The 25,248-nt window shown below is 50.3% G+C and overlaps 1 protein-coding gene across 3 annotated transcripts in view; it reads left to right on the forward strand.

Moving 5' to 3' along the window:
* Nucleotides 1–25,248, forward strand: part of ADPRM (ADP-ribose/CDP-alcohol diphosphatase, manganese dependent) — a 192,443-nt gene that overhangs the window by 102,660 nt on the left and 64,535 nt on the right. For 2 of the 3 annotated variants that reach the window (XR_014821876.1, XR_014821877.1), the window contains exon 5: nucleotides 4,206–4,311. The exons of the other annotated variant lie outside the window; for it this stretch is intronic. The gene's annotated coding sequence lies outside the window, so the exon portion shown is untranslated. The remainder of the gene's footprint in view (nucleotides 1–4,205; nucleotides 4,312–25,248) is intronic. 3 annotated transcript variants of the gene reach the window in all.

Below are 25,248 nucleotides of genomic sequence, written 5' to 3' on the forward strand. Positions count from 1 at the left end.
GACCTGGGATCCCGGGGTCGGTGGCATGTGTGATGGTGGTGGTGGTGGTGATGGTCCCCCCAGATGGGTCACTCAGTGACTGCACCTGCTGTGTCCAGTGCAGGCCTTGGCGGTGCAACCTGGGAGCCCCGTTTGTTCTGGACATCGGAGAGGGCACGTGTAGACTCGCTTCACATCCTCGGTTCCGAGACGGCAGGGCTACCTCGGGAACTTCCCAAGGCCGATGGGTGGGCACCCTGTGTGGCAAATGCCAGGAACCCACAGCCAGGTGTCCAGTGAGCACACAGGGTCTCCCGGCCCCAGGCCCAGACATCTGCGCACTGGGGGTGAGGCCATGTGCCCACCCCTTCCTTCCTGGCCCTGCCCTGTGCCGTTGCTCATTGCTTATCAAGGTGAGAGGAAGGGCAGGAGGAAGAGCACTGCCCTGGTGGGTGGGTTTCCACCTCTATGACCAGTTACCGTGGAGCTCCAGAGGTTGGTGTCAGGTGTGGCGTTGCCAGTCTCCAGACTGGAGGGAGTGTGCCCTGAGGCCAGCGAGGTCTCAGGTTCCTGCTATCGGAACAGTGCCTGAGGGGCTTCTGCTGGCCTGTAAGGGGGGCTCTCCCAGGAGTGACCCCCGGAAACGGAAGGTCAGGGCAGGAGTGGGCATCTACCATCCCTGGCATCTTGGGAAATGAACTTGAGCTTTCCAGCCAGGGAAGGCTCTGCAGAGGCTGATGGTGAGAAAGGGCTAGAGGAGCAGAGAGCCGGGCGGGAGGGCCCGGGCCAGGCCCCGGGCTGCCGGAGGGTGGAGCTGAGGGGGCTTTTCCTCCTTCTTCCTCGGTGGAAGCCGAGCCTTCTCTGCTCAGGGCATGGGTGCCCAGGGGAACTTGACTTGAAGGCCTCTGAAGCTGTCACTCGCTCTGCTGTTGGTGCCCCTGCCTTCCTACCCAAATGGCCTGGCTTGTGAAGCAACCCTAGGGTGAATTATTTTGCAATGCAAAGAATTAGATCATCCATTTTTCCCTCCGGTCAGATTTCTGCGCGTCCTCCCCCCACCCTCTGCAGGGCGAGGCGGGTGGTGTAGCCACAGCCGCATTTCCTCTGCAGGAGACAGAGTCCAAGTCCTTTACAGGTGCTGTGATTCACTGGTCCCCCCGCATCGCCCTATCAGCTGGGGAGCTGGTAGACTGCTATCCTCATATTTGGCTTTGCACAAGTTACTTAACTTCTCTGAGCCTTAATTTCTCATTTGTTAAGTAGATGTGGTAATTCCTAGCTAGAGAGTTTTTGTGAGGCTTGAATAAGAACATGCATATAGCAAGTGCTTGATACACCTATGTATTTATTTAAAATATTCATATATCATACGTGAATATATAATTCACATATTACATAATCATAACATAAATATATTATCATATAATAGCATATTATTTTATTTTATTTTATTTTTGCCTTTTTGCCTTTTCTAGGGCCGCTCCCGCGGCATATGGAGGTTCCCAGGCTAGGGGTCGAATCAGAGCTGGAGCCACCAGCCTACGCCAGAGCCACAGCAACACAGGATCCCAGCCGCTTCTGCAACCTACACCACAGCTCACGGCAACGCCGGATCCTTAACCCGCTAAGCAAGGGCAGGGACCGAACCCGCAACCTCATGGTTCCTAGTCGGATTCGTTAACCACTGCGCCACGATGGGTACTCCCATATAATATCATATTAATATGATAGTGCAATATATGATATATAATTAGTAGATTACATTGGCTATCATGCATATGTAATAGATGTATATGTATGTATATGATATCTGTGTACATATGTGTATACACAGACACACACATGTAAGGATATATGCACATTAGGGGGATCCGGGTCAGGGTAAGGTGTCCAGGTTAGAAGCTGTGCTGTCTGCAGGCTCCTCCCCAGCAGGACAGAGGAGGAGGGGTGAGACGCCAGCTTGGGCCCTGGACAGTCGACCCCGAGTGTCCCAGGAGGCAGGGCTGCTGCAGTTGTGGTATTGAGGGGGCAGAGAGCAGGCATGGGCCCCATCTGCCTGAATTCAGAGCACCCGAATTCCCCCTCCTGTAGCTCACAGCTGCTCCGGCTCAGCTCTGCCCCCTATCCGGTTGGCCCAGTGGTCCATGGCACCAACGGCACACCCATGGTCGGTCTCTTCTTTAGTGGATCCTTGCATGCAGGGAAGTCTGTACAAGATAAGGACTTCCTCCCTGCCTCCTTCTCTTCCCCTCCCTTCCTTCCTCTTTTTTAAAACAATAGCCACAATGCCATCACGATCTTCCTTGAAATGTCAGCGTTCCGTAAGGCCAGTTAATGCCTGTCCACACTCGCAGACCCTTTACTGTCTCAGGATCACCTTTTCAGGGTCAGGCCTCCAGAAGGCAGAGTCCTCGCAAGGGCCGGCCCGACCCTCAGTCCCGAGCTTGGTTTCATCTGTAGCAGCTGTTCCCACCTCTGTTCACACCATTTAGCTATGGAAGCTTCCAGGCTCTGACTTGGAGCCCCACACCCTGGGCCCGGCTGGCTGCTTCAGATGACTGGAGCCTTCCTGTGAGAGAAATGGAAACCGGACCCTAGACTGAAGAGCAGGTCTTAGATGGTGCCATTTAGCATTTTCCTCTTTTCTACGAGGGCTGGGTCTCGATGTCTGCCATCGCCCAAGATCCTAGGACAGGACGGGGTAGTCGGTGTGGAATAAACGGCCGAGTGCACATTGCCCAGACACCTTATGATTTACAGAGCCCTTTTGCCTGCATGCCACTGCATCCTGGAAGTAGCCCCGTGACCAGGTAGGGCCGCTTTTTGTGTGTGCTTGGGACAGGTCACCAAGATGGGAGAGACCTTTTAGTTTTCCAGGGCCCGGGACAGACACACAAAGCAACTGCTCAGCTCCGGCAGCCCCAGGGAGAAGCCATTGCCCCCTCTCCCCCCATTAATCTCTGCCTGCCTTCCATTCCCCTCGGGGGCGTCATGGCCAAAGAGAGGGGACTCCGGCCCTCAGTGGCTGCTGGTCTGACCCCTTTGTCCTCTAGAGAAATTCAGTTAAGTCAAGTGTCTCCCTAACCAGCGTGTGGCTGGTCAAGCATCCCCCCTCTCTTAGCCACTCAGGGCTCAGAGTGATGCTCTTAATGCCATTTCCTCCAGCACCTCCATCTTTTTTTCTCTCCTTCTCTCCAGAAACCCCTTTTCCTTGTCTATCTGTCTGTCTTGCTCCTCGACTGCTTCTGTTTCTCATACATGACAGTTCTCAAGACGCCTTATTTCCTTGGGGGCTCAAGGAGGTACTGCCCCTTTCCTTCTCAGTACATATTGACTGAGCGGGTGGTGTGGAGACAGCATGGCCTGGCCCTGCGTGGGGAATCCGGAAGCCACGTGGGCAGTGGGAATTTTATGAAGGGGGATGGGAGATGGGGGATGGGGGCGTCAGCCCAGGGCGTGAAGGAGGAAGTGATCGGTGCATTTATAAGAACAAGTGAAAGTGGAGCGGGGCAGGAAGGAAAGTCTTTTGAGGGGGGGGGGGTGTTTCTTAGAGCCATCAATACCTGCCAAGACCACCCTCCTTCTCGGTGATCTGAGTCCTTGGAAGGACTAAGACTGGGACCCGGACAGCCTGGGACGGGCGTGGTCGGGGGCAGGAGCCGTCTGCTCCTTGGGTGCGGCTGCCATCTAGTGGTGAGGTTTAGGTAGTGTTGCTATCTGAAGTTCAATTGGTCCTTGCCCAGCAATGCCTCTGGCCTTGTAGTTAATTCTGGACTTGACGTTGGAAAAGTCAACATTACAGTGTTTGCCGATGAATACAATCTCCCAAAAAGAGTCACCACACTTTCAAAATTTGAACGAATTATGGCTTCCTGGGTTTTGAATAATTTAAAGTATTCATGTATTCATCCCTTCCTCAAATATTTATTTTGCATTATATGCCAGGCATGTTTTAGGCTTGGCACTGGAAACAAAGTGGTGACCTCTATGAACTGTAGCAAAGAAAGGCAATGAAACTAACAATTCCAGTACAGAGGGAAACACACTTTAACACAGATATGTATGTGCTGTGCTTTGAGAATATAAAAGCAGATCGTCTTAAAATAGACTGGCCTAGAGTAGAAACCGGGAAGGAAGGGAGAGGCTTCTTGAAGCAGGTGGTGGCAAAGATGAGCCTTGAAAGAGTAACTGCCGAATCAGTGCTAAGTCGAACGTTTGTCTTATAGGTGGGCTCTGAGCCGCTCTGCCCCAGCTCTGCCGGGACACTTGGCTGTCCCCTGAGTGCCCACAAATCTCCCACCTAAAGAAGGACTTCGTAGAGACTTCAGCAAGGTCAGCAACTTCTGATCATTCTTGCAGGGTCTTTGCCTACTGTTATTGCGGCGAGAACTAATCTCCAAATACATCTGAATTAACAGTGTGATCTAGATAGGTTACTCGGTAATTTCTCCTGGAATGATGTAGATTAAATGAATATTTGAGGCACCCTCTGAGATGTTTTCCAAGTCTCTGGATACTCACCTGGGTGTCTAACGGTTCAGTTTGATTCTGACACAAATTACCCCACGCCTCCCTCCTCGGGTTCAATAATTTTTTAGCGTGGGTGCCAGAACTCACAGAAGCACCTGACTTCCGTTTATCAGTTCCCCATAAAGGAGGCAGCAAAGGCACAGCTACATGGATGAGATGCACAGGGCCAGGTAGAGGGATGGGGGTGGGGGCAGAGTTTCTGTGTCCTCTCTAGCAAACCTCCCTCCCAGCCCCTCAGTATCTTCACTAGCCCAGAAGCTCTCTGAACCTTTTCATTTCAGGGTTTTTACGGCTGTTCCATTTGAATTAAATCACTGGCCATTGGTGATTGACAATTGATTTGGGGCTCAGTCTCTAGCCCCTGACCCCAAAAGGGGGAACAGGGAATGGGGCTGAAAGTTTCAACCCTCTAATCTCGTCTGGATCTTTCTGGAGACTGGCCACCAACCTGAATCGACGTGGGGGTGGGGGGTCCCCAGTCACCTTATTAGCATACAAAAGAAACTCTGTTCACTCCAGAAATTTCAAAGTTTTCAGGAGCTGCGAGCCAGGAACTTCGGACAAAGACAAAATGTCTATTTCTTATTATGCCATGCCCCCTAGTTAGGAATCTGTACTCCAGGGATGGTACGTAAAGTGTTTCAAATATTGCTGTATCAATCTGCACTAGGAAATGGATTGAACGTAAAGGGATGCTTCATGTGTATATTTAATAGTATGTCCTACTTGTTTATATGTGTACGTATATGTGTATGCCAGTGTATGCCCACATTTACGTATGTGTGTACACAAATGCACGTATACGTGGTATGCACCGTGGTTGGGTATGAAAACCACTGGCTTTCCTGCCCTCGAATGAGCAGAGTGTGACGGCCCACAAGTTGTGTGTCATTCACTTACATCTGAGCAAGAGGGGTGTCATTCACTTACATCTGAGCAAGAGGGGTCCTTGTCCTGGGCCCCATGCATGAAAGTAGGGCTCAGCAGACTTTTTCTGTAAATATTTTAGGCTTTTAGGCTTTGTGGGCCCTAATGTCTTTGTCACAACTACCCAAGTCGGCTGTCAGAACTCTTAAATCTTCGTGAACCTCATGGACTTTAGTAGTTGTTTTTAATTGCATTTCCTCATTTGGGAGCGTGAACATTTTTTTCATGTATTTATTCATGATTTATGTAATTTGTTCTTTTGAAAATTGCTTCTATATACTTTTCTCCTATTGACTGTTACTCTTCAGTTGCTTGTGTTTTTCATATTGATTGATGGGAATTCTTGGTATATGATGGATATTGACTTGATGTCTAATAGATTTTTGCCAGGGACCATATAGCCTGATGGTTGGCATCCTGGGTTTCACCACATGGAAGCTACATGACCTTATTTAACTTCTTTATAGCTCAGTATATAACCGTGTAAGTGGAATAATAACGGTACCTACTGCATATCTAAATATCACTTACTTATCATTTCCCTGGTGATTTAAAAGCTATCTTTCTTAAAATTTCCCTGCTCTTCTTAGCCGCTCACTTTTACAAATAACATCTTAATGTTTAATTTTAAATCTCTTTGAAGTTTGGTTGTTATTTGATACTGGAGCATAGTTGACTTACAGCGTCGTGTGAGTTTCAGGTGCGCAGCGCCGTGATTCAGTTCTAGTGGAGGCGCATCCGTTCTTTTTCAGATTCCTTTCCCATATAGGTTATTCTAGAGTATTGAGTAGAGTTCCCTGTGCTGTACGGTAGCGAGGATCCTGAGTTGAGCCTCAGAGTCCGTGGAAAGCTGGTTAAAACACAGGCTGTGCTCCGAGTTTGTGAGTCGGTTGGTCTGGGGTGGGACCTGATAATTTGCCTTTCTAACCAGCTCTCAGGGGTTGCCGCTGCTGGAGGGCCCTCCATGGCCCGCTTCCAGCTGTGCGCTGCCCCCAAAGGGAAGCCGTCCATGGGGTTCAAGGCTTATCTCTGCTCCTAGATCAAACGCTGGGTACCTGGGGTCCCAGAATTGTCTTGTCCAGGCAGCCTTGAACCAGCTTCCAGGACCTGCATGGGATCTGTTCATGTGAATGGAAAAAAGAATGCGCGGAATTGGATGCAAAGGCTGGGGGTCGACCCCCACATGGGGGAGCCCTAGCAACTCTGGATGCAGCCGAGTTTGGGAGGAATGCAAGGGTGAGCCCCCCCGGCCCAAACCGTTCTTCCCTGGTGGCTTCCTGCATTGAGGGCCGTAGTGATTGGGCATTGAGCAATTAGGAGGCTGAAATTACATCTGATTCTTGACTCTGATCCTTTTTTACTGAGTGACCTCAGGCAAGTTACTTAGCCTCTTTGGGCCTAGTCTCTCAATCTATAAAATCTGTAAATGCTGCCAGTCACCTTCTGCACTGATGGTTCTAAGTTATGTTAAGCATTCAGCATAAGTCGTGGCACATGATAAATATTGGATATGATTATTCTTGTTATCGATTACCGTTTTATTAAGCCCCAAGAGCGATACGTTATTCATAACTGTCCTTTCCTTCTCTCTCTCTGTTTTTGTTTGTTTGTTTGTTTTTTGTTTTTTGCTTTTTAGGGCCACAACTGTGGTATATGGAGGTTCCCAGGCTGGGGATTGAATTGGAGCTACAGCTGCCAGCCTACACCACAGCCACAGCAGTGCAGGATCCGAACCGTATCTGTGACCTACACCACAGCTCACGGCAACGCCAGATCCTTAACCCCACTGATCGAGGCTACGGATCGAACCCGAAACCTCATGGTTCCTGGTCGGATTCGTTTCCGCTGCGCCACGACGGGAACTCCAGGGCCGTCCTTTCCTTGTGTGACACCAGAGCACCGGGGCCCTGTGAGCAGGGGTCCAGCTCTCCTGTAGCTGCTGCCCCTGCCTCTGCGCTGGCAGCCGTGAGTCCTCATCCTGCCAAAGAGGCGTAGAGGATACTAGGATCCAGAAGACAACATGCCTTTTTATAAATGGCTAAACAGAGCTGGTAATTTTATAGGAAAATAGTACAGATCCCTTTTTGCCACTGTAATTAAAAGGTTCATGAAACTCTCTATTTGTGTCCAGATGATGACATTTCTTGAAAGCGATACACCCATAATTATTTGACCCTTACTCCTACTTTTCAAGGCTTTCATTATGTTTTCATTGCTTCTGTGACTGCTTTTGAGGCAGTGCTGCAATACCAGCGCTTAGCTCCTGGGCACTGGTGCTCCGTGTGTGGCCCTGTGTGAATGGATGCCTCTGTGTGTGTGTGTGTGTGTGAAAAGTCCAACCTCCAGAAGCAGCACCAGGACTATAACTTGTTGTTTGTCTGTACCAGGTTGTATCATTGAGAACAGGGATGTTAGTAGAACTTTCTCCAGTCACGGGGATGTGCTCCCTATGTGTGCTTGTCACAGCCACGAACCTCATGTGGTTAGGAGCATGGACAAGGTGGCTCATGGGATCAGAGAATTGCATTTTTAATTTTGTTTCATTCTAGTTAATTTAACAGGAAATAGCTGTGGCTACCACACTGGACGATGTAGGGTAAGAAGGCCCTTGCTCGCCTGATCTCTCCCATCCCTCTGAGAGGAATGGACAGATGTACCATTTTATGGACAATGAAATGGTGAACCAGATGCTCACCTGTGCAGGTGAGGCAGGTGGCCGTGACAAGTATCTGTGTATCGTAACAGCTCTAGGGAGAATTCAGGGGTGAGAGTATAGCATCGAACATCAGACTTGGGACTAGAGAGACTTGAGGTCTAACGCCAGTTCTCCTGCCCCTGGCTTACGGGCTTTTATCCAAACTTTTTCTCATCCAACCACAGTTTGTTTGTTTGTTTCTTTCTTTCTCTTTCATTTTTTAAAGTTTTATTGAAGTAAGTTGATTTATAAGGTTGTGATGGTTTCTGCTGTACAACAAAGTGATTCAGTTATACGTGTGCACACACGCATTCTGTTTCAGATTCTTTTCCCCTGTAGATCATCACAGGGTATTGGGTAGAGTTCCCTCTTTCTGTGTAAGCCTGGGCTGGCATGCCTTGGGCTGCTCCCCGCAGCTGGCTGTAAGCAGGTACAAAAAGGTATAGCCATTGCAGTTACTAAAATGCTGAAATGCTTCTGTACTGACTGGCAAATAGCCACCTGCCTCCCTGCCCACACCCCTGGCCTGGGTGCCTTTCTGTTGCTCTAGCGGCAGGTTTGCTCACCTGGGTCCCCCATCATTCATCAGCTAAGTTTTTTAATGTCCAGCAGGGGGCCCCTGACATAGCATCATTGGCAGGCCCTAATTTTGAGCATCCGTACCTCTGACTTGCCCATGGCTAAATAGTTTAAGTATTACCCCTGATGGTAGCCATGTGCTTAGGGAAGAGCATTACTCGTGAATTAGTGGCTGTTTCCATTTCCAGCAAACAGAAAAAAAAAGTGATTTTTTTAAGAGTCTTCCATCTCTTTGTTGTTAGCCAGCTAGGGTCAAGCATTGATCCCCGGCCATGTCTACTGATACACAGTTGCACTCAGATTTCACCAACAGAAGAAAGTCCCAGTCTGGATGATTTCAGGCAAGGATTAGACTGCAGAAGACCTTGACTTTGGAGATAATTAGATTTAATTATGCAAATACAATTTGAAGACCAAAGGCACATACATAACATTGTTTTCAAGCGCCCAAGATGCTCTTTAGATGGCGGTCCCTGAAGTCATTGCAGTTATAGAGAGACAGTCCCTGTGAGCCGACCCTGAGTTATTCCCACGGAGGACAGCAGTGAGACTGCATTTCCTTCCAAAGGTCCCGTCACCTCCCCTGCTCATTTGTTGTAAATTACCCAAGACCCGCGATATGTTTTCTCTCTCATCCAGAAGAAATTTTTAATGTTTTGACTGCCCGTGACATACTGATTCATTTGCTCAGCGCTCACTAAAACTTTACTTTGCACCCGGCATCTGGGCTAACTGCTGGGAATAAAGGTCTGAAAACAGCATTGCTGAAGGAGCTTCTGGTTTAGGGGAGCACTGGACACTATTAAAAACTATAACCCAGTGCAGTTGTTTTAATGCACTCATTCCCCCTGGCCCCGAGGGGTCAGAGGCAGCATTTCCATTCTTTTGGAAGCATCCTCTTGGCGTTGACTCTCCTGGTTTCTCTCCATCTCTCAGGCTGCTCTTCTTTGGCTTCATTGTTGGCTTCTTTTTTCTCCACCCAAACAATTAGAAGTTGGGGTCGTCACCCCCTCTCCTCCCATGTACACGTGCTCTCCCTTCTGGTCTCAGCATCAGTGCCGGTTCCTCAGGAGGCCAGGTGTCTTGGCCACCCAGGCTGGGCCTCGGTCCCTCTGCAGCGGGACCCCCTTGGCAATCTGTACTTAATCCTGCCTCCCTTACCACACTTGAGCTTCGCCAGGGCAGGAGTCACGTCTGGTTTCTTCCAAGCTGCATGCTCAGCCGTCTGAGTCATGCCTGGCACATGGACACCTGTGGATGAACTGATTGCGTGGAGGAGGAGAGCCAAGGGAGGTTCGGTGCAGGAGGTGGTGTCTGAGCTGAGCTCCAAAGCATGGACAGGCGGATCTTATCTAAGGCACCTCCAGGAATTTAGGGACACGGATGGGGTCCTTGGTGATGAGCCCGGGCTTTCAAGTCAGATGCTTCTGTAACTGTGGGCCTTTGGGCAAAGTCTTACCTGGAAGGGCCCGTGTGGGGATGAGAAATGGCAAATATAGAGTAGCTGGCACTTCTTTCTTATGATCTTGTTTCACTCCAAGCATCCCACGATGCTCTGGGGCCTTGCCTGAATCATTCCCACTCTCTGAGCCTCATTTTCAAGATCTGTGTTGTCACTTATCTTCTCTACGGTATTATATTACCATAAGGACTCTGAAACCTTAAATAAGCTTGTTGTTATTCAGATTATTATTATTAATGATTATAATCTTCCAGAACTTGGGGCCCACAGTGAGGCGCCCCTTCTTTCAAGAACCAGGCAGCCATTCATTTCCTTTGAGAGTTAAATTGTGAAATATGCAAAGTCACCAGGAAGATACAGAACAGTTCCCAGACCCGCAACCTTTGAATGTAACTTGGCTGAATAGATTAACATATTAAAAGACAGGATGTCAATCACGGAATGGAGGGACAGGAACCCTTGTCACAGACGCACATGGGGCTCTATTTGGCCTGAGCAGGGAGCAGGGCAGCTCAGCCGCAGAAAGGATGCATTTCTGCTTCCAAAGATAAGGCCATCCCTAGAGTCAGCGGACAAACGGAAGATGCCAGTCATTTCCTCCCTGCTCCCGATGCCTTCGCAAAGGTCCTGCTGGACCCGTGGCCTCGGATGCAGCCGGCCTTGACATCAAGCCACCTCTTCCCTGCTGGTCGTGCCCGAGAGTCGAGAAAGGATACCAGACTCGTGTTCCGGTTGAGTACCAGTTGGATTGAATACAACCCGGTACCAGATCAGAGCTGGGTGTATCCGTTTCTCTGTGTTCCGAGCTTTGGGATCAGGGATGGGAGACCGAATCGGTTGGCTGTGGGGGAAAAACCACGTTGGAAGGTCCCTGGGATGGAAGCCGGCATCTTGGGATGTGGCCATGCCGAAGCCTTGTACAGACAGAGGAGTAAGCAGATAAGTGCGGGCCGGAGGAGAAGAAGGATTAAGATATGCACAGAAGAGCGGGGAGGAGGGGGAGGCCGGAGAGAGAGAGCCACGGGGTTTTCTGGTTCCTTAGGTCTCGCTCTGCTTCTAAAGAACATTCCTTATTTATTTACTTATTTATTTTAAATTATAGTTGATTTCCAACATCGTGCCCGTCTCTGCGGTGCAGTAAAGTGACCCAGTCACACACACAGATACATTCCTTTTCTTATATTATCTTCCATCAGGTAAATAACATTCCTTTTTAATGAAGGCTTCCGTGACTAGGGTTCTGTGTCCTGAAACCAAACCACTCCTACCCAGGATGGACTTTCGGCTAACAGACACAACCGTTTCAGTTTGCTTCGTCAAGATCATCCCTCGGATGCAGCACGCCTTTGTAGCCTGTGAGATGGATAATCAATCGGGCCGTCTCGGACAGACGCGGTCAGGGAGCCTTCAAGCCCAGGGCATCTTCTAAGCGTCATAGTCGGCACCGTGAAAGCTGGCACCTTCTTACGTACTCATTTGGCTTCCGTGTGCTGTATTAGTTTTCTGTTGCTGCTGAAGCAAATTACAACACTTAGTGGTGCAAAGCAATATGATTTGATTACTTGTAGTTCTGAAGGTTGGACAGTCAAATCAACACGGGTCTCACTGAGCTAAGACTGACGGGTTGGCTGGGCTGTATCTGGCGGCTCCAGGAAGGAATCCATTGTCTGGTCCTTTTCTATCTTCCAGAGGTTGTCCTTCTTCCTCATCTCCTGGCTTCTTTCTCCATCTTCGAAGCCAGCAAGGCGGCAGCTTTTGGCCCCAGCTTCTGTTGTCGTATGTCTGCCCCTGACTCTCTCTGCCTCTGGTGATGACATTGGGTCCACCTGGAGGCATCAGGCTGCCCTCACCATCTCCAGGCCAAGTGACTGCAACACTGCCCTTCCTTCTCCATCCTTAATTCCTCTTGTGCATGGAACCTAAAGAGTCGCAGGTTCTAATGTTCAGGGCATAGCTGTCTTTGAGGAGGCCATGATTCTGCCCACTAGATGTAGCCTGACAAAAGGGGGACAAAAGGCGACATATCAGCATTTACCTTTCTTTCCAAATATTCGTTTGGGCTTCGGTGCTAAATGAGTGAACTTGTAAACTTCCTTCTCTGAGGAGCACAGAGGGAGCGTCCGAGTCTGTGCCTCCGTGAGAGGAGCGTGGGCGTGGCATCCTCCAGGCTCGGGTCTGCGACCGGGGCGCGTACGGAGCTTCTCTGTACCTCGCTTTCCTTCTTCGTAACATCCAGAAATATAATGGTGTTGTTTGGAGGAGTATGTGAAATCAGATATACTTTTCTGTTTCTTTTTTATGGCCGTGCTTGTGACATACGGATGTTCCTGGGCTAGGAAATCAGAGCTGCCACCACGGTCGACCCCACAGCCACTGTCCAAGCCGCATCTGTGACTTACGCCACAGCTTGCGTCCACCCCGAATCCTTAACCCACTGAGCAAGGCCAGCCATTGACCCCGCATCGACGGGTTCTTACCCTCTGAGCCACAACGGGAACTCCAGATATATTTTTTTAAAACGTGCCAAATGCCTATTTTCTTACTTTCCATCCTGACTTTTCCTCCTTTCCTTCCAGATCTTGGTAGCCTGGAACCATGACCCAAATGCACCCAGAATGCCTCTAAGCGAGGGAGGGCTTCCTGGGTCTTGGCGGCAGACGTGCCCTCCCACCAGGGATCAGAAACAAGCCTTACGCCATGATGACAATACATAATCTTCTCTTGTGTCTTCTTCCCAACCTTCTGGGTCTTTTTGTTTCTTAAAGTGGGCATCACCCCAGGGTCTCCTTCTGTCTGTCTTTTCTCACTGCGTAAAATGATAAGGGCCAGGGAGCCAAGTACGGGAAGCTGGGGGTCGGCCAAGGAGGAGCTGCCAGGACAGTGATTTTCAGGGCCTGAGTGATGGGAGGGACTGGAGCATTCCCAGGGAACTTTGTCCCTGCCGTGACCTACAGCAAGCCTTGCCCCTGTCCCTTGGAGCAGCCGATTGTTCCTTTAAAGGATTTGCTGTCTACGGGGGAGGGCGAGCTCCGGGTTCGGCTGTGACCACAGCCCTGGGCTTCTGATGGAAACGCTTTTTCTTCCTTTTATGGTTCAAGGAGTTTGGGAGTCTTCCCCTCATCACTGCCCTGGTGATTCAGGAGGGAATTAAGTGCTGAGCTTGTCGGTCTGGCCGGATTTAAATGATGCCCCCAAGGAGACGTAACCAGTTCAGATATCAGGGGCTCTTTGCAAAACGTTCTAGAAAGTGGCTCCGGTTTTTGCTGAAAAAGCGGTGTGCTAATTGGAAAGCACGGTTCATTCTTAACCGTCTTTCCCTTCCAGTTTCAGACACGGCACCCACGTAACCTCATTGGCAGCTCCCAAAACACCCTCACATACGTAGCAGGTTTTTTTGGTTTTTGTTTTTAACACTTGTGTTTCCAGTGGAATCTCAGAGTCAGGCCACTGTAGAAATCCCAGCTCTGCTGAAACTATTAGTGACTTAAACCTAGGTTTCAGTTTTCTCGGCGGTAAAATAGGCATGCTGGGAGTTCCCATCGTGGCGCAGTGGTTAACGAATCCGACTGGGAACCATGAGGTTGCGGGTTCGGTCCCTGCCCTTGCTCAGTGGGTTAAGGATCCGGCGTTGCCGTGAACTGTGGTGTAGGTTGCAGACGCGGCTCGGATCCCGCGTTGCTGTGGCTCTGGCGTAGGCTAGTGGCTACAGCTCCGATTCAACCCCTAGCCTGGAAACCTCCATATGCCATGGGAGCGGCCCAAGAAATAGCAAAAAGACAAAAAAAAAAAAAAAAAAAAAGAAATGCCATAGTTGCTCGTACCTAAATTTCTCCCATAAAAAAAAAAAAAATAAAATAAATAAAATAAAGTAGGCATGCTAAGAGTTATCTCCCAGGATAGTTGTGCCGATTAAAAGCCCTGAGCATCGAGCCAGGCCTCCGTGAGGAATTTGGAGTCAGACGGGCCTGGGCTGGGTTTCATCTCTGCTGCTTCGTGTCTGCGTGTGCTTGGGCATGTCATTGAACGTTTCCGAACCGCAGTTTCTCCGTCCGTAAAATGGGACACCTCACAGGGCTCTCGTAAGGGCGAAAGTAGCTGCAATTGTCATGTGCCCTTGGAGAGACCATCAGATGGGAAACAGTGACAAAGGAGGGAGCTTTTGTCCCATGATGTTCTGGGACTCTGTCATGTGTGAAATCAAATTCAGTCTGATTTATAAACTCCAAGACTCTTCTCCCATCACGCTGGCCTGTTTGAGGTTTGAAAATCCGCAATCTTGAGCTTCCACAAAATGCTTAGCAGAGTGACATTGCCTGTGGCCTTGAGTTGAGTCCCCAAAGATACCAAGAGGTGACACCTAGCAAAGAAAATTTGTTTTTAAGGCTCTGAGCCCTATGCGGATGCCCACTGTTGGATCTTCCCCAGAGCAGAAATCTTTGCAGCCTCCTGGTGCCGTTCAGTCCACCTTCAGCAACTGGCTCAATGAATGAGCCAGACGCAGGCAGAAAACAACGTCACTCTTTCTCACCTCTGCTCACTTTTACCGGCTCTTTGCCCCTGGATAACATTTTGGGTCAATCCAATAGCTTTTCTTGTCCCTCTTAGACAACAATAAGGGGGAAAAAAGTTACTTAGTTACATTCAGGTCGTGGAAAAGAGAACCAGTCTGATGAACACAGTCCAGGCTCCCTTTCTGCCACTTTGGCCTCTTCCTGGTTCAGAAGTGAGCCGTGGGGGAAGGCGCTGGGGTTTCTGCTGCTCTCGTTCCCACTCGCCTCCCCCGACCCCAGCGGGTGTTTTAGGACCTTCTTGTGTTAGGGCTGCAGGCGGGAGGAGAAGGACAGAACAGGTCCCTTAGGACAGATGTGACAGGGGTGTGGGGTGGCACAGATGCCGCTCTCCATGTGGCACTCCCTGGAGTTCCTCTGGGGGCCCTGAAGCTGGTGAGGCCACCTTGGGGTTGTGCCCTCTCTCAACACCTCTGCGCCCGGTGGCATCCCCTCAACGCCTCCCCCCAGATCACCTGCTAGGAAGTCCTCATGGCCAGTCTCCTTTTCTTCCTCCTCCTTGGAAAAATGTTACCGCACATCCTGATTATAAAACACTACACGCGACAGCAGAATATTTCTAAAAATAATGGAGCAGAGGACACTTAGTCAAACTCCTGCCACCTCCGACCCAAACATCCATCAAGAGATGGACAAAGAAGCAAATGGGGGGACATTCACACACACTCTGCAGTTAAAAAAAAATAGCGAGCCGTTGTTCCACACAGCACTGTGGATGAATCCCAGAATAATTACGCCCAGTGAAAGGAGGCAGACTGAAGAAAAGAGTGTACACACTGTAGGATTCCATTTATATGAAATACCCGAATGCACAAACTAAGTCACGGTGACTGAAAGCAGGTCAGTGACGGCCTTTTAATGGGGGGAGGAGAGGCTCATGGCAGTGGAGCAGGAGGAAACATGGGGGGGTGGACTCGTTCATTATCTTGCTTGGGGTTTCGTGAGCCTATCCGCTTGTACCCTTTAAATACGTGCAGTAATAAGGGACATATGATTGCCGGTAAGTATGTGTTGAGAGTATTAAATTTCAAAAATTGTTTTCCTGAGATGTAATTGACACACCTACTGTCAGTTGTATCTCAATAAAGCAATTAAAAAATTCTTGCCATCCGACTTTCAGACGGGGTCTTTTTCTAGAAGGTTCCTGGCTGGCTCCTTCTTCCAGGCTTCGGTCCGGCTGATCACTGAATCTTTGTCCCACTTGCAGTGGAAGTGCCCTCTGTGCCCACGGCAGCCCGGCAGCCCCTTTATTCAGCCTTGGCCTCTTTACGGTGGCCTCCTGAAGCCTGAGTCTGGCTCCCACCTTCCCTCAGGAAGCGTGTCTCCAGCGGTCCCCTCGCCCCCGTAGTTCTTCCAAAGCCCCCAGCCTTTGTCCTGAGGAGGTGCGTGAACTGCCTTTCTCCTTGGCCTCCCCTGTGGCGGGGAGCCACCCCCACGGGACGCCGCTCCCTCTCTGCAAAGCCTTCCTCGCTTCCCTCTCGTTCCCGGCTTCCTTCTGTGTGGCCTGCAGATGGACGGTGGCCCGGTGACAGCAGAAGTAACTTTGGGCAGGGATGTCCTTTGCCAGGCCTGAGGGGATGGCCCAGCACCCGCGGGTCGCCTGGGCCCCCGTTGCTCTCAGCTTTGGGGGCCGAAAGCCTGAGGCAGGAAAGGCCTCATTTTAATAACCTGTTCCACATCACTGCTTCATCGGGGTACAAAGAAATGCATTCCCCCCAGCACAGTTTTGGAGACACAGTGGAAGGGCAGGCAGGTGAGCAGCCTCTCTGAGCACCGAGGCCCAAACAGGACCCCGCAGGTGGTGGGTGCTCCTCCCCTCACCCCCCCCCCCGACACACGTGCACCTTTAGGGAGATGCGAAGGTCCCTTTCCTTACTTTGCCCAGAGACAGTAATGCCGCTTGTTTCCTGTTCTGAGAAGGGTGAAATATGACAAGCCTTACATGTGCCAGAACTGATGTGACAGTGGTGACCGAGATGGCCCCTGCCGCAGGGCATCTCCTGGCCTGGCAGGCCAGGTGATGGGAGGGCACCCGGGAGAAGGAGGCGAGGCACCAGCTGGAGGCTGAAGGGCTGCGGGGTTTGCCTTCAGAGACACCCTCTGAGAAGGCGTCGGGGTGGGTCCTGTGAGGCCAGACAGCTCTCCACGGGAGCCGGGGACACCGCTCTGCCAAGATCCTGCCCCCGCAGAGACCACCGGCATCAGACACATCTCCTCTGGTCAGTCCACGCCTGGGGTCAAATGTAACATGAGTGGAGCCTTCCTCCTGCCCTTGCTGCTGAGTCACAGGCCAGGGAGAGGCTCCTCCTTGCACCCCCAGTTCCTAGTGCTGTAAGTGGTTGGGTAGGGGAGCTGAATCATATGGGAACGAAGTTTTATTTTTATTTTTATTTTTTAATTTTTGCCTTTTTAAGGCCACACCCACGGCATATGGACGTTCCCAGGCTAGGGGTCCAATCGGAGCTACAGCTGTCGGCCTGCACCACAGCCATGGGATCCGAGCCATGTCTGCGACCTACACCACAGCTCACAGCAACACAGGATCCTAGACCACTGAGTGAGGCCAGGGATCAAGCCCTTATCCTCATGGAACCTAGTCGAGTTTGTTAACCACTGAGCCACGAAGGGAATTCCGAGAGTGAAGTTTTAAATGGGGCTGGACCCAACTTTAATAATGGAAAGTACCTAAAAGACTATAAAATTGGACCCAGCTCTCCTGAAAAGTTGAGGATTTCTGCACACCACAGTTGGTAATAAAAACATGAGGATTTAGGGAGTTCCCTGGTGGTTTAGTAGACTTGGTTCTTATACTGCCGTGACCCAGGTTTAACCCCTGGCCTGGGAACTGAGATCTGACGTCAAGCCACTGCACACTGCAGCCAAAAGAACAAAAACAAGAATGTGAAGGCTTTAATACATGTCAGAAATTAAATAAGGGCCTATATAAACTCATTCAACCCTCACAACAACCCCATGAGGCAGGTGCTGTTATTAACAGACTCCTTTTCCCTATTAATAACAGGGAATTAAGACACAGTGAGGTTAACTAACTTGGCCAGGGACATGCAGCTTGAACCTTGCCTCCAGAAACGATGCCCCGAAGCCTCCTTGGCCTTCCACCTACACCCCAACTTCACCAGCTTTAACCGTTAACCATTAACCTGCGAGGCCAGGAGCTCTCCAAGGTGCTGGAGAGAGGCCCAGAGGCAGCGCGGACGGCAGCCGTGGCCGGAATTATGGTTAGAATCACCGCTTTATTGTAAGAGTTACAGGGAACCATGGGTGTCAGAATGAATCGCTGCCACTTCCGGGGGTCATAGCCAGCTCTCCGGCTGCACCTGTAGCACGTGGGAGCTGGCTGTTTATGTGCCTCCTACCTCTCCTTCAGGACTGGAAGTGTGTTGCCGTAGGGACCCCATCTTAGCTGTCTTTCTATATTCTCCACACTGTCCCAGTTACATGGCATAGAACTCGTGTGTATTAAGTGTCTAGTATGTGTTTATTGGATGTTTAAAGGGGGAGATGCGTTCTTTTGGTTAGGAGGTGTTGGTTGATGCATAATAGCATTTGTAAGTCGCAGGTGTACAGCAGAGAGGCTCACAATTTTAAAGGTTATCCTCCACTTATAGCTATAAAATGCTGGCTGTGTTCCCTGTGCTGTAGCATATATCCTTGTGGCTTGTTTCTTCTATACATAGTACTCGGTGCCTCTGAGTTCCCTGCCCCTATCCCGCCCCTCCCCTCTCCCCTGTCCCCACTGGTAACCGCTAGATGGATTCTTAGCTGTCTTCAGGAATTCCGTGTTCCCACAGCCCAGTTAATTTCAGAATCAGGTGTTTATACAGCATCACGGCAATGATAATGAAGATATTAATAACTGCACTTCCTATGTGATCAGCATAATGTGCCCGTCTCTGGGCCAGTAGTTCATATGGACGCTAATCTATATATAGCATAGCTTATGTAATATATATATTACACGCATATATGTAAACTTGAAGCGCTGTCAGTCACTAGCAGACTTTTCCCAAGAAGACCCCACCTACCTGGATGGGCTCGTGAGTCCCAGGGGTGGAGAATATGGCTTCTCGGGTGTGGCCACTAGGTGGCGGTGCGATACCATGGTCACCTCCGTACCTCGAGGCGGGCGAGTGAGCACCTGGGACCAATTCTGAAAGGCTGGCAGGATGGCTGGGGGCCTCTTGGTGACCAAAATGGGGCCCGTGGACCACGCCCTGTAGTTCGGGTTGAGGGCTTTCCGGTTTACAGCCATGAGGGGCCTTCTGAGAGGGTCCTCACCAGGCCGGCTTCATTTTCTCCTTGTTGACATCTGAAAATGATTCGCTTCATTTTAATTCAGTTTAACAAGCAATTATTGAGTCTCAGCTCTTGCCAACACCCTCTTTGTCGTCACGCCCTCTATTTTAGATGAGGTTGGGGTCAGGGGCGGGAAGCCTGTTGGGCCCAGCTCTCACATGCGTGAGCGGCGTGTTTAGGCATATTTCATGTTATACCCAGAAAAAGCTCTCCGTACGAATGCGTCTTCCTCCCGGTGTTAAAACCGTTCGTTTGCTCCGCAAAGAGCACGTAAACTATACCACTATTCTTGTATCCTCTTTTAGCATATCCTTATCTTTTAGCACGTCAGCATCCGCAAACACTGAGAATGTTCAGGGCTCCTCTTTCAGTTTTGGAAGAACCTCAGCTGAAATGCTTGTGTTCCCACCAGAATGGCCAACTGGCCATGGTCTCCCTCATCTTAAGGTTCTTGTGCTAATCCCACTCTTGGGACCCTCTCCTCTTCCCCTTCGGTTGATTCACTTCTGCCTCTTCTTCAGATCCTAGGTTGGAAATCAGCTCCTTGGTAAAGCAAGCGCTAGTTAGATGCTCTTAAAGCACTTAGATTTACTCGTTTGTAAAGCTTGTGTCCCTCACTGTGTCCTTTGGAAGACCAGGGGCTCTCAACTTGGGGTCTGCTGACCTTTAGGCTCTTCAGAAAGCCCTCAAACTTTTGAGTTACTCACCAACCACGGCAATAAACAGGTTGCAAACAATCACAGCACCTCCATGGGCTCCCACAGGAAGCGACTGTTACTTAAGTGTCTGGAGTCAGCTAGAGTTCCGCTTATCTTGAATGGGCTTGTTTAAATCTCTGGGGATGCCTGGCCACTGGCTGATCTGGCTCAGTCTTTGCTGGGGCATCTGGGCTCTGTTCACATGTTTCTCATCTCCCTTTTGGGTCAGAGGTCTGGTCCAGGCTTGTCTTTCTCATGGGGGCAGTGGAAGTGCACGATGACCCAGCCCAAAGGGCAAGCCCTGTTTGTGTCATTCTCACTGACATCCCCTTGGCCAAAGCTAGGTCTGGGGATGAGCTCAAAACCAAGTGTTGGGGCAGGTCACCCCACCCCACCCACAGCGGAAGGCCCTGCCAAGCTACACGGCCAAGGGTGTTATGCAGAAAAACCTGAAGCCTCGAGGCCAGTGCAGCTACCTGCCAAGGACTATACGCCAAAGTATGTGTACTTTCTCGAAAGATGATCTGAGGCCAATTTCTCACTGCAACCCACATACCCCACATTCCAAGAACCTCCGATACATACTCCTGCTTGAGTTCAGGGGCTACGTCTTCTTTACTCTTAAAGCCTGGATTAGGACCTGGAGCACAGCAGGCAGGTACTCAGCAAATATTTGTTGAATGAATGAACAGATGAAGGAATGCTTGCCTTCTGTCTGCAGTCTCTGTGCTAGATCCTCAGGAGGCAGAATCGACGTGAGGAGGCTTCTCCCGCACGGGGCTGCCGCTGTCTTTGCCCTGAGAGAGCTGCTGCTCAGAGGCAGGGGGTCCCGGGGCCAGGGTCAGCCTTGGCCTCAGCCAGCATCTAGTTTACATCTTGCTGAGGTCTTGGGGGTAAAAGCCAGGGAAGAATAAGCTCTAGAGGAGACACAACAAATGAATACGCTTGACTCCCTGGTTCCTGGGTGGGTTATCATGTAGAAACCACATGTGCAAATAACCATATATGTGGGCTCAAAAAAAAAAAAAAATGCCAGCGGAGACCTCATCTTTATTGGTGTCACACGGTGAATAATGAATTCTCTTAGCAGCTAGTTCCAGCATCCCTCTCAGAGAAGGAAATTGCCTCGGTCCAAAAAAATATCTTGAAAAGCTGCTCAGGGCAGAAGGCAAGACCCCAGGGCCTCGATGTCCAAGGAAATGAATTGTTTGTTTTCACCTCACGCGGGCAGGAGGGGGCGGAGGGACTTGAGGGAGGTGCGGGGGCGGAGCTGGGACCTGGGGCGGCAAACCACAGCGCAGTCCATGCAGGGGAAGCGCGGGACAAGTCCCCGTAAGATGACCAGTTAAAACAAACAAACAAATCCCTGGGCCTCTGCAGAAAATGTCTAATGAGCGGTTTTCAGTGGCTCGCGGGGAGGTGGCCTGTGCTGGTGACCCTGGTGTTGCCAGCAGGCTTAAATGCATCCCGCGTTTTGTTGGTTCTGGTTTGGTGGTTTGTCTTTGTTATGCTTTTGTGGAAACTCGGGGAGCAGTACTCACTGGGATTGGTGTGGTCCCAGACACAGACAGCAGATTTGGAAGCATTGCCCCAGAGGCAGAGGTGCCCAGGCTCCTCTCAGGAACCAGAGACGGTGGAACCCAGGCCTGGCCCAGGCTCCGCTAGGCGGCAGGTCGGGGACCCTGTGTCTAATCTCCGCCTGTGACACTCTCTGCTTGTGCAGCTGTGGGCCGACTTCTTACATTCCTTCTGCTTCTGTTTTTTCACCTCTGAGCTGGGGGACTGGCAGTGTCTCCGTAAGATCTCTGGAGAGTGTAGTGAGGTAATGGACACAGCGCGTGAAGCAGAGCACAGGGCGTGAACGTGCATCCATGTCGGCCATCGCTGTGCTCGTTGTTACTGTTATTGTTTGTGTTATGAATAGCTGGCCTCTGGGTAGCACTGGGCCAGTGTACAGCAAGTAACGCAGGACTGGGAATCAGAAAGCCAGTGCCTGGCCTTAGCTCTGCCCCTGGGTGCCCTGTGACCTTGACAATGTTACTTTGCCTACCAGGGCTGCAGGCTTCCCCTTCCTCTTTAACTGGAGGGCCTGGGACAAGGGTCTCTCCAAGGGTGGTTTTGTCCCTCCTCAACCTGCAGGAGGCGCCATGGCCCCACAGCTTAGCCCCCCGGGGCTCTCGGGCCCCACAAAGCCTGACTTGACATTGAAGGAGGAGCCCTGGTTTGCAGTCCACTCAGAAATCCATTTTCCCCACTCAGCACAACACTGAAAGGAGACGGACTTGGTGTGTTTGTTTACACCCCTTGGGAAGTTATTTCCCTTTTCACTTAATTACCTGATACCCAGACTTTGCTGTGCAAAATTCTCCTCAGATACATTTTGTAAAGTCATCTAGACTTGCTCCTTTGGTGCTTTGATTAAAATGTGCAGTCTTCCCCAGGCTTCCACACCTCGTTGAATAGTTGCACCTCCGGTGAGAACGTAAACAGCACACTCTGGAGCACAGAGAACAAGGTCAATGTGATGCCCAGCCTGCCCATGTTTGACGGCCACCCCCAGGCCAGCATCACCACTGCTGGGTCAGGTGTTTGGCAATGGGGGCTGCCTTAGGCGGCATCCTTTTCTTGCTGGGGATGAGCGGGACCCAGAAGCAGAGCAGAACCCCCACCCTTTCCTGGCTCCCAGGCTGCCTGACGTGAGCCCAGCCCTAGGAAAAAGACCAGCCCAGGGTCCTTGCTCAGTAGGAACCTTGCTCAGCCCCAGGCAGCATCGGAAAGGGAAATCTTGGAGTTCCCTGGTGGCTCAGCGGATTAAGAGTCTGGCGTTGTCACTGCTGTGGCTCGGGTTCGATCCCTGGCCCTGGAACTTCTGCATGCCATGGGTGCAGCCAAATAGATATTTAAAAAAAAAAAAAAAAAAAAAAAAAAAAAGGAACTCTCCCTAATCTGCTTTGCACTCGGTGCACAGAGTGGGGGTGGGACACAGGACACTTCTCGGAGGCACCGTGACGCTCTCGTGAAGGTGGCAGTGTTGATTCAAGTCCCACCATTCTCACTGATTAGTAATTAGTGATCTGCAGCGTTTCAGTTTGCCTCCTCCTCCTCCTCCTGGGCCTCTTTCCTTCTCTTTCTTCTTCCATAAAGCGAGGAAGTGCGATGCTGCAGACAGCCCTGGATGAAACCCACTTGTGCCACTCACGCGCACTATGACCTTGAGCAGGCGATTTATACATAACTCCCTTGAGACTCCGTTTTTTCATCTGGAGAAAGGAGCTGAGACTTGACAGGATTAGACCCCTTAAGACGACGGTATCAGGCACAGGGGAAGGGCTCACTGGCGCAATAGTGTGGTGATGTGGTCAGACTGGGCGGGAATCTGGGTCCTGTCAAATTTCAGCTGTGACCTTGGCCATGTTGTTTGTCTCTGTTGAGTCTCTGTTTCCTAACAGAAATGATAAATATCTATTTTTTTTTTCCCACTGTACAGCAAGGGGGTCAGGTTATCCTTACATGTATACATTACAATTACAGTTTTTCCCCCACCCTTTCTTCTGTTGCAACATGAGTATCTAGACATAGTTCTCAATGATATTCAGCAGGACCTCCTTGTAAATCTATTCTAAGTTGTGTCTGATAAGCCCAAGCTCCCGATCCCTCCCACTCCCTCCCCCTAAATATCTATTTTTTAAGGTGGGAGGAAGGCGAAATTCAATGAGGTGACCTGTGTTACGTGAACATCAACCCTGTGGCACAGAGTGAGTGCTCCCTGAGCATCCGTTTTGCCCAAGTGATGGCGATGACTGTCGCATAACAAGCTAGTCTGAGCCCCACGATCTTTGGACGTCAATCCAAGATGAAGGAGGTCCAAGAAGAGGCTGAATGATGCTTGCTGGGAGCAGGTGGAAAGTCCTCTTCTCCAGCATCCCACCTCTGAGATATGGGATCAAGAATCTAATCACTAGGCTGAAGTAGATGCTTCTTGTTTCCTTCCGTCCCTCGGGGCGTGGCAAGGACCCAGAGTGGGAAAAAAGCAGACCCTCCGACACCTTCCCAATTTGCCACCCACCCATCCACCCACCTACCCATCCATCCATCCATCCATCCATCCATCCACCCATCCATCCACCCATCCATCCACCCATCCACCCACCTACCCATCCATCCATCCATCCATCCACCCATCCATCCACCCATCCATCCACCCATCCATCCACCCATCCACCCACCTACCCATCCATCCATCCATCCATCCACCCATCCATCCATCCATCCATCCACCCATCCATCCATCCATCCATCCATCCATCCACCCATCCATCCATCCATCCATCCATCCATCCATCCACCCATCCATCCATCCATCCATCCATCCACCCATCCACCCACCCTTGATCAAGCTCTCACTAGGAGCTATACTGTACAGAAGTCACGCTTCTTACTCTTGAGGTTTTGATGTTGCAAATGGAATGAGCCCATTCCTCTTGTTCCATGTGTCTACTGGTACCCTCAAGCTGACATAGAGAAGGCTTATTCCGGGGACAGGGTGCTGGAGGCCTTCCTATCCATCTTTTCCTGGGCCTGAGTGTACCATGGGGAAAACTGAAAGTGCTGTGAGCTAAAGGATTGGACACAGAGTCTCCTCTTTCTTTTTCCATCCTCCCTGAGGATGTAGCTGAAAGCAGAGGCAGAACTATTTAGTTAAGTGAATACTTGCAAATATGGAAATTCCTAGGGCAAATTAATTTGGGCACGGCTATGCCATAATTTTTTAAAAAACAGAGATAAATAAGGGAAAAATCTGATCCTTAAGGAGTCAACATAACTTGGGATCTGGAAACCATGGTCCTTTTTACCTCAGGACCTTGAACCTGCTAGTTATACACCATTAACTCGTCCTGTACTTACCCTTTCCAACACCTATCAGCAATGTGATTAGCTATATGTCATCAGTTCCTCAGTGGTTGTCTGCCTACGAGGGTGTAAACGCCGCAAGGACAGGGACCATTCATATCACACATAACGGTAACTCACCTGGACACATTCCAGGCAGTTCTGAGTCCTGCAGACACAGCCTGTCTCCTAGAGCTTCCGTTCTTGTCCCAGGGTTGGGAATAAAAATACTGCTTAATACGGTGTTTGGGTGGCATTCAAACAGAGGCCTGAAAAAAGGGAGGGGCCATGTCATGAAGCTACCTGGTGAAAGAGCATTTGGGGAAGAGAGAACAGAAAGTGCAGTGACCTTGAAGCTGTAACATGCTTAGTAGATCCAAGAAAGAGCAAGGAGACCAGTGTTGCTGATGCAAAATGGTCGAGTTCTCCAGTGGTAGAAATGAAATCAGAGAGGTAGCTGGTAGCCCTGGCTATTACCCTGAGCATGGTGGGTGGCTATACTTTTGAGCAGAATTTGAGTATTCTCCTGGTTGCCACGTGATCAAACTGTCATAGGGGCAAAGATGGAGTCAGGGATGCTTTATGTCACAGTCTGAGTAAGAG

This window comes from Sus scrofa, chromosome 12, assembly GCF_054392235.1.
Source record: "Sus scrofa isolate SSC_HxYL_T2T_F1_AM1 chromosome 12, Sscrofa_HxYL_maternal_Yorkshire_Landrace_v2.0, whole genome shotgun sequence".
Classification (NCBI taxonomy): domain Eukaryota; kingdom Metazoa; phylum Chordata; class Mammalia; order Artiodactyla; family Suidae; genus Sus; species Sus scrofa.